The following is an 8205-nucleotide window of genomic DNA, read 5'->3' as shown; positions in this document are numbered from 1 at the left end:
ATAGAAACACAGCATATCAGTTTGGTAATTAATGCTCCAGTTCTACAACAGCTCATTAGTTCTACCTGTGATACTCACGCTTAAGATTTTGGTTTGTGTGAGGAGCTATCAGCTCCATTACAGATAACTTATAGAGACCGTGTGTCTCATAAACCCATCCCCTCTAACACAGATGTGTTAGAAAGGCTTGACACAGACCTCACACCATGGCTGCAGTGCTCCTCATTTTTGCATTTTGACCCAAGGAAGAAAGCAGACTTTGCAATGCTGTTAGGACCCACTAGAGACAGAGGTAACAACTGTTTCTATGTGATTCTTCTCTAAATGACATTAGGAGGTATCTAGGGGAGGCTTACTGCTACCAAAGGTCAAGCGGCTATAGGAAAATATCAGCATAAGCCTAACTTATAATATCCTTCCTATAGCTTCAGTGAATCTGGAAGTTTTAAAGCCATCATGAGTGGGATTCTGGTCCAATCTTCCAACATGAAAAGTAGGAACAAGAAAAGCACCTGATATTAAGACTTTCTCATTCAGGATCAAAGTTATCTCTCAATGCCATACCTCAGAAGGTGGCTACACAGCATGTTAGTGTGGCATATAACCAACTATTTTCATAACAAATTGCATCAGAACACAGATTGCTTTTGCTTAACCTGTTTTGTTTATTACAAATCTTGGGCTGCAACAGTGGTGATTAAATAGGGTTCTCAAGAACTGGTTTAATTAAGCAATGACACTATGTTATTTATGCTAAACAGGAGCTCCTGATAATACATGCCACTTTTATTTTTAACTCCTTCACTGCAAAGCTGTCCTGAGACAGAGCATCAAGTGTCCTCTTTGGTCATCCCTTAGTATTTACCAAACACCCATTTCCAAAAATGCTAGAAGAAGGGCACGCATCTTTGACAACGTAATGTTTGCTATAAGCAAATCTCCAAACATTTAGAGAAGCTTTATGCAGGCCCCACTGTAAAGGTCTTTCATGGCTATTACTGCATTGAAAACCCTATAGACAAAAGGTACTTTAAGTGGACAGATGAGTTGCTACCTGGTCTGGCAGTAGAGTTTCTAAAAGCTCAGAAAAGTCGACAAAATATATTAAGGCTTTATGTGGAGGAATTTCTGAAAGACAACGGACATGACTTTATCTTTTGGGAGGTGAACAATGCAGGCAGTAGTGCCAAGGCACACGTGACAGAACAAGTGTAGATTGTTCCTGAGGCATCCTTGGAGGGCCGAGGAAGGAGCATAAGTAATACTACAGTAGCTTTTTGCAGATTTTTCACAGGGTGATAAAACTACAAGCAGGGTAGAGGCTTGGCAGAGACAATGTGATTAATATTCATTTAATAATGAGCTTGGAGTGCATGAATAATTGCTTCTAACCAATCCCAAGTGTATGCTAAGCACATGGATAGCTTGAAGCTGTATATATGCTGGGCTATTTGGGCAAATAAATGGAGGAAGACCATTAATCGCATCGGTGCGAGTCGTTACTCGGGTCTCGCTGCTGTGACCCGTGTTCCCTACGGTTTTAACCTTTGGCCATCAGTGGAAGTAAACCAGAAATGGCTATTCATACTGCTTCAGGTATATAAGGTATCAGTTCAACTTGTCAAAGGCCAATACCAAGAATTCAACCAGGACATTGAGGCTTAGGAAAGCTGAACTTATCAAAACATGAATCCAGGTAGAAGTTAAAGGCAGCTGGACATTTCCCCCTAGTACCCAAACCTCAGCATCACATGGACATGGGACATTCCCAAGGCCCCTTCAGCCTCGTGTCTCCCTGCACAACTCCCTCTCTTTAGTTGCAAAGATGCTTTCCTGCCAGGTATTTTCACCTGCACAACCCCACCAGCTCCTCCTGCCCCCACGTAGGGGAATGATGTCCTCTCAGGCATGGTGCACACATCAGCCTGAAGGCAGAAAAACATGAAACTATTATCAGCCCTCTGAGTAAGTCTCAGAAGCATCATTTGATCAGGTCTGGCTCTATTTCACTCGCTCATTCCCCAGGCACTTCAGGTGGAAAATAGCTTGCCTACCATTTCATAAAATGACAAGTTTTATCTGCAATTTCCAACAGCTTCACATAATAGGGGGGAAAGAATATATATATGTAATTGAGTTTTTTAAAAAAGGTAGCTTTACAAGAAGTACAAACAACTCTCACCCATGGAAAAGCTGCATGGAGCTCTTTAGCTATAACTACACCAGGAGGAAATATTACCTCTCCAGGCTTGCCTGGTGTTTATGCCTCAGGAGAGAGCAGGCTTTCCGGTGGAAAAGGAGGTGGAAGAGAGGAAAAATGAAACTGCAGCTCTGCTTACAGAAGGAAACTAGTTGGCAGCAATATTCAGCACAAGCCATGCAACCTCTTCTGCTGCTTTGCCGGCCTCCCAGAAAGCCACAAGGTTAAGTGGGAACAGCAAACAGCTCTTCACTGACCTAGGAGCTAGCATTTGTATCAAGACACAGAATGGAACTTGGGTTAGCTGCACACAGAAGAATAGTGAAATGGCCACACGTGCACTACGCTGAAGCCTCCACACGTGCACCACGCTGAAGCCTCCACACATGCTCTCAAGGTGTTTGGTTTGTTGGGCTTTCTTCTAAAGTGAGGAGGGTGGTAGCTACCTAGAGAATGGGGGGAAAAAAACCCATCAATATCAATTCTTTACAACTCTTGCAAAGCCACGGAAGCTGCCGACAGCCAAAGTGAGGCTTGAGAAGTCATCCTCCATTTGCTGATCTCTTCTGCAGTCCATTTACCTGATGAACATCCCCAAATCAATTATTCCTGTGAAATCCAGACTGTTTCTCTCCAGAAGCGGTTTCCACCTCACTGCTACTGATTTATGGTAAAAAAAGGAAACTAATGAGAATAAAAGTTACCTTTATATTTTTGGTATTGTTACTTTATTTCAGAATTTGATTTTAAATTGAGAAGACATTACCTAATTCTGTCAGGCTATAGAGTCTGAGGCACACAGAAAAAATTTCAAGTATCATGCTGCTGATACTGGATCTGTGTGATGTGACCAGAGTGAATACCAAATACTCCTATTACAAGCACCGCATGAAAAAGGTCATCAACAATATGCTCTTTAGAATCATCATTTTCCAACATGACTTGTTTCTCAAGTCATCTTGTGGCAGGAGGGGGAGAGGAAATCGATAGATATATAAAGTGTTCAAGTATTATATTTGTTTTGACTGGTATTCTTGGATTGCCTGATAGCACAAATTGGCTTTTTTAACCCAAATTGTGATTTGAGTTTGCCATCTGCCTACAACAAAACTTTAAACCACACTAACATGAAGCAGTAGTCTCACAGCCAGTGAGATGTCTTTGCATCCCCATTGCTGTAGAAAACATCTCCATTTCTTCAAAATACAAGCACAGGAACCCAAATTTGCACAAACATCTTAACTTGCAAGTGACTTTACAAAACAAGGAATGAATGGTCCCTTACTCCTCAAAAATTTAAAAAAAGGGGAGAGAGAATAGACAGTGATGGCAACTGTGGCAGTACTGAAAAAGACTCAATAAACATGACACTGTAGAGAGAAGTTCTGCTTAATAGTTTTGAACAGCCACTCAGAAGAGTTTTTCCCTGCATAAAGGATTGAATAGTTGGAAACTAAAGTTGGATGGGGAAATGGAGGTATCTGCAGTTTTGCGGAAATGGAGAACAGTTAACTCAGTATCTACATGTTAAATAAAAATCTGAGGAAATTGGTCTTTATGTGACCAAAGAGGCATCAAGTGAAGGAGAAAAGAGTAGCCTTGCCTTCAGAACAAGAAAGAAAGAGGCAGAAAGAAAAGAAAGGATGGGAAGGGCGAAGCACCAAACAAAGGTTATGTCAAAGAAAGAAAAGCCAGAGGTTCATCCCACTGCAGGAGATGCAATTGCACACGACTGAGGACTTCTTTCTCATGCAATAGGGAATTCAGACTGTCCATTGAGAGCAGGGACACAGGGTGGAGGTAATCCACTGCTTATCCTCCAGACTGAGTTACAACATCACAAGGTTCTCATCCAAATTACCAATTACAATACCCCATTAGAAAACAGACAAAAAAGAAGATTCCAGAAAAAAGAGGGAAGATTCCAGCAATTTTCAACAGAACTCCTTTCATCTCCAGGAAGGGCACAGAGGCACACAGGACAAATGGGCTGTTTTAAAGAAGTTGCCCTGAGGCATAGGCTTGCCTTTGCCCTAGGTTAGAGGCTATTCAGACAGACAAAATCAATATAAAGCAACAGAAACTTCCATAGAAACAAAATCTAGGAAGCTTAATACATTCTCTTTAGGGCAGGATTTCATCCCATTCCAGATTTCTTAGGGGGGAAAAAAGCACAATGCATATTAATTCAGGGATGAATAAAATCTAGCAAATTTAATGTCTCTAAGTGCATAAAAAGGAAGTGATCTGGACTGAAACAGACTTGCTGGATTAAGAGCAACAGGATAAAAATCTTGACTTTTCCTTCAGAAATAATATTTGACAGAATTTGAACTAGAATATATAAGGAAAATAGGTAAAATACAAGACAGAAGAGGCACAAATAACCCTTTCTTACCAGAGGAAAATAATTGTTTCTAAATGACTCCCTTTTCCTAGGTCTCATCTGTCATCTGCTTGACATAGTTCCACAAAGTATTTAAATTGGGAAATACTGTCAATTCAGAGAAGAATTAGTATATAACATAGAAAGAACTAGACAGCATTAAGAACTGAAATACAGAAGGCAAAATTTGTGCACTTCTTGAAAGGAAAAAAAAAAAAAAAAGAAAAGCTTTTCTAAAGGTTATTTTTCTACTTTGTATTTTATGTCAAAATTACTTCATCTTTTTAATTGATGACCAAAGTATCTTGCCCTGTGTCTGCACACATCCACCACCCAATCTGTGATCCCCACACTGGCAGACTCATAATCCAAAGCTGTATTTTACCCACCTAAAACTTGTATTTTGCACAATTCTTTTTCATGGAAGTTATCTAGAGAACAATGACCTTTTAGTATTTAATTTATGTTTTCTTGCTACAAAATCTGATACTATAGCAGTTCTATGATTTCTAAATCAAGAGGTCCTAACCGTCACCACAACCAGCTATCTAATTCCTTTGCCCACTTCTTGGCAGAGCTGGATGTGTGCAACCTGTTTAAAATAGTTTATGACAACACTGAAAAAGTTATTTAAACTTTCATCTTGAGTTTTATCTCCACACAGAATACAGACAAGGCAAACTAACTGAAGAGCCTTGAAAAAATATGTTATCATGAATAGGCACATAATGGCACCAAAGATGACTCCCGAAAAACTTTATTGTTCTCTTCTGCAGATTTAGTTTTCATGCAGAAGAAAAAGTTGTGCACTTCTGGGAAAATATGTGAAGTTACCAGGTTTAAAAAAAAATATAATTATTGTTCCACTGCCCACTTTTATATGAAGAAATATTTTTTCAAGTTCCACCAGCTCCCTAAGAAAAATTATATTCCCATAGCACAGAAATGTTCTTCTCAACAGAAGGCACAATTAACCCGGAAACAAGTGACTTTTCTTGGATACAACCAAGTAGCAGAAACAAGACACTATGCATAAAAGTCAGCCATTATTCCATTTCTGTTTTTTGTTGGGCTCCTTACTGCACAGTAACTTACAGAAAGCTTACAAATAGCAGTAAGGCCAAAATGAAGAAATAAAAAATGAGCAAAGGATATTGACAGTTTTTAGCACATTGTGTTCAGCAACTTCTGATGCATGTCAGAAGCACCTGTATTAATGGAATACACATAACCCAAGGTTAGAAGAGTTCCCAGGTAACTCCCTGAATGCTGCACCTACTATTTATAGGCAAGGCTGCTGCTTTCTGTGGTATTTGAATGATGATATCCTTGGCCATTTGAAAATTTCAACAGCAGTTGATTTTTTGAGTAGTCATTTTGGAGTCTAAAAGGAAATTAATATAACTGAGTTAATAACATACCAAATCATGGTGAGAGCACCAGCTGTGTTCTCCACTCTGCTGCAGTACATAGTTCTAAGGAGACAACTCACCACTACTCTTCACAAGCTGCCACAGGGAAAAGCAAAACCTATTCAACAAGATTCCTTCTGACCCCTTGTCATTTACTGGGATAATGACATAGCATGTCATATTCACAAAAAAAAAAATACTGATATAGCAGGTCAGAGTATTAGAAATTGTTTCTTCATTTGTTCATGCAGGTGCACAAAGATATTTTTGCAATTCTGATGAGATGTTGAAGATAGGTTTGATGCAGTGTGGCACATCCAGGGCCCAGGCAGCCCATCTCCTGCTCAGCTCTGGTTTGTTTCTAGCAGGAAAAAATGGCCAAGACCAAGATCTGGCTTCATCTTCATCCAGCTGCAGGCCCTAAGATCTCAAGTGGCTTGTGGGAATAATGAACATGCATTGAGTATCTGGTTAAAGCATTTTCCTGCCTTAATTCAGACGTCAATACTGTTCTTCATCATGCTTCCCCTTCACCCCTCCTGCATTGAATTACAACAGGTTTAAATGCTTTTCACAGTTGCTGCATCTTGCAAACTTACTCACGCTTATTTTCCATTTAGATTTCAGATTGAGACCAAAGTTTAAAGAAAATAATTTAGGCAGATATATCATGGAATGCAAAAGACACCTTAAAAGCAAAATATTAAAGTCAGCTTAAAAAGATTTCAAAGACTCAGTTACCTTCATTACAGGAAAATGAAACTCCATGTATCCTCTGATGCAACATACGAGCAAAAACAAAAATTAGGAAAATAGAGAAAAATTCTAGAAAGATTGATTACCCGAATTTGGAGGAAGGTTATTGCCTCACTTGAGAAGCAAGTTAGTCATCTATCAGCTAATCTCCAGCCACCTCTAAACCTTCTTGTCACCAGAGGGAAGGAAGCAAGCTGCTTACACACACTTCTCTTGCCAATGCCGAGCTCTGCCCACGCTGTCATCACGTGTCCCTGAAGCATTCAATCTGCCACCGTGGCATCTGCCTATCTGCCCCATGCTAGGCTTTGGGAGAATGAGGCTGAGCAACTTAAGTGAGCAGATGAAGAGCAAAACTGCTCAAGTAGCAAAAGTTAAAGCTAATCATGACTTGTCAGACAAAATACAGAGTAGAAAGTTGAAATTCAACAAAAGATTTTGGTCAAGATTCCTGATTTCCAAAGTTAGAAGCTCCAGGACAGCTCTGCCCCATTTTCTCTCTTGGGACCATGGATCCAAGGCCTTCCAGCACCTACATATATAAGCCTGCAATGGGACAGGAGATGGAGAACCTACAGCTGGAAACTGGTCTGCAGCCCCCTGCTATGGCAAGACTCCCCAGGAGCTCCAGGACACAGTGAGCACTCTGACTCCTGCAGAAATCTCCACTCTGGCAACTTCACAATCCAAATTACTGTCTGCACAGAAAGCTTGTTCTTACCTTCCTCCACCACCACCAAGCTTCCAGGTTTCTTACTGGACAATTCTTGGCATGAACTCCCTGAGATCACAACCCTTGAGCCACCTGAATGTTATCATCAGGGGCTGGAAAGCTCGTGGCTTTCAGATTTCACAGGCACCAGAGTATCAATACTGCACACGGATTTAAGTGGTACATCACAACCATTTCTTTAAATACAACCTTCTGTCTCCAACAGATTTATTTCTAACACATAGCCAAGAATTAAACTGTACACAGAGCAATACCAGCAAAGTAAGAGAGGAGAATTCACGTGTATAATATGTGAAGATAATATTTAGCTGTTTCAGGACAACCCCTGTAAGCAATTTGATTTCATGTTATCAATAGCTTATTTCTAGCTCCCAAAAAATAGCAGGAGTTGCCATCAGTAGCATTCATCATCCTTACTCATACAACTCAACCCCAAACCCCCTTAACCAAGCAGTGCTTCAGTATTCATTCAAAAAAGGAAACAACACAAGCTTATGCTTTTGAAGATGGGTTATATTCCTCCCCCATTAATGCCTGTCCTGGTTCCGTGTAAAAAGGGGTTCAGGGCAGGACCCACACGGAACAGAACTATGTACTCGCCTCTTCCCCCCACCAAGAGAGAGAGAGAGAGAGACACTTTGAAAAAACCGATTGGGAGTTAAATGGAAAATAAAGTATATTGTTTAACAGGGAACAGAAAACGAAAAAGGAGGTAAGA

This window comes from Merops nubicus, unplaced genomic scaffold (genome assembly GCF_000691845.1).
Source record: "Merops nubicus isolate BGI_N331 unplaced genomic scaffold, ASM69184v1 scaffold7975, whole genome shotgun sequence".
Classification (NCBI taxonomy): Eukaryota; Metazoa; Chordata; class Aves; order Coraciiformes; family Meropidae; genus Merops; species Merops nubicus.
The sequence above is the reverse complement of the archived record's forward strand: the minus strand, read 5'-3'. Positions refer to the sequence as shown.